Source organism: Gossypium arboreum, chromosome 11 (genome assembly GCF_025698485.1).
Source record: "Gossypium arboreum isolate Shixiya-1 chromosome 11, ASM2569848v2, whole genome shotgun sequence".
Taxonomy (NCBI): domain Eukaryota; kingdom Viridiplantae; phylum Streptophyta; class Magnoliopsida; order Malvales; family Malvaceae; genus Gossypium; species Gossypium arboreum.
The window spans coordinates 119,838,918-119,839,635 of record NC_069080.1 but is presented as its reverse complement, the minus strand read 5'-3'; the positions used below and the strand labels follow the sequence as shown (position 1 = coordinate 119,839,635).

Here is a 718-nt window from a genome sequence, read left to right as displayed (position 1 = left end):
TAAACCTGAATCTAGTATAGTTAGACACGCTATTCTTTGCGAATAATTTCGAACTAAAACCTAACACTATTCAGATGATACAGCAATTTGTTCAGTTTGATAGCTTGCAGGATGAAGATCCCAACACTCACTTAGCAAATTTCCTGGAATTTTGCGATACATTTAAAATCAATGGTGTTTCTGATGATGTCATTCGTCTTCGGTTATTTCCCTTTTCACTAAGAAACAAAGCTAAACAATGGTTGAACTCGTTACCACGAGGGTCTATCACTACTTAGGAACAAATGACCGAGAAATTTTTACAAAATATTTTCAGCCGGCTAAAACAGCTAAATTGCGTAATGATATCTCTTCTTTTATGCAGATGGATTTAGAAACACTTTACGATGCATGGGAGAGATACAAAGACTTACTGAGAAGGTGCCCTCACGATGGGTTACCGCTTTGGCTGCAAGTTCAAACGTTCTACAATGGTGTGAATCCCTCGACAAGACAAATGATTGACGCAGCTACTGGCGGAACCTTCAACAATAAAACACCAGAAGATGCCTATGAATTTATAGAGGATATGTCACTGAATAACTATCAGTGGCAAGTTATGAGGACAAAGCCAACGAAAACAGCCAGCGTTTATAACATCGACTCAGTGACTATGCTGTCAAATCAGGTATAACTTCTCAATAAAAAGATTGATAGTTTTCTAAGTTCTACGCAGGTA

General features: G+C 37.9%; 1 non-coding gene across 1 annotated transcript; it reads right to left on the bottom strand.

Annotated features, from left to right (window-relative positions):
• Positions 1 to 331: 331 nt before the first annotated feature.
• On the bottom strand, positions 332 to 438 carry LOC128285094 (small nucleolar RNA R71). Its single transcript, XR_008275508.1, has one exon. It is a non-coding gene; the product is annotated as a small nucleolar RNA R71 (small nucleolar RNA).
• Between the last annotated feature and the right edge of the window lie 280 nt (positions 439 to 718).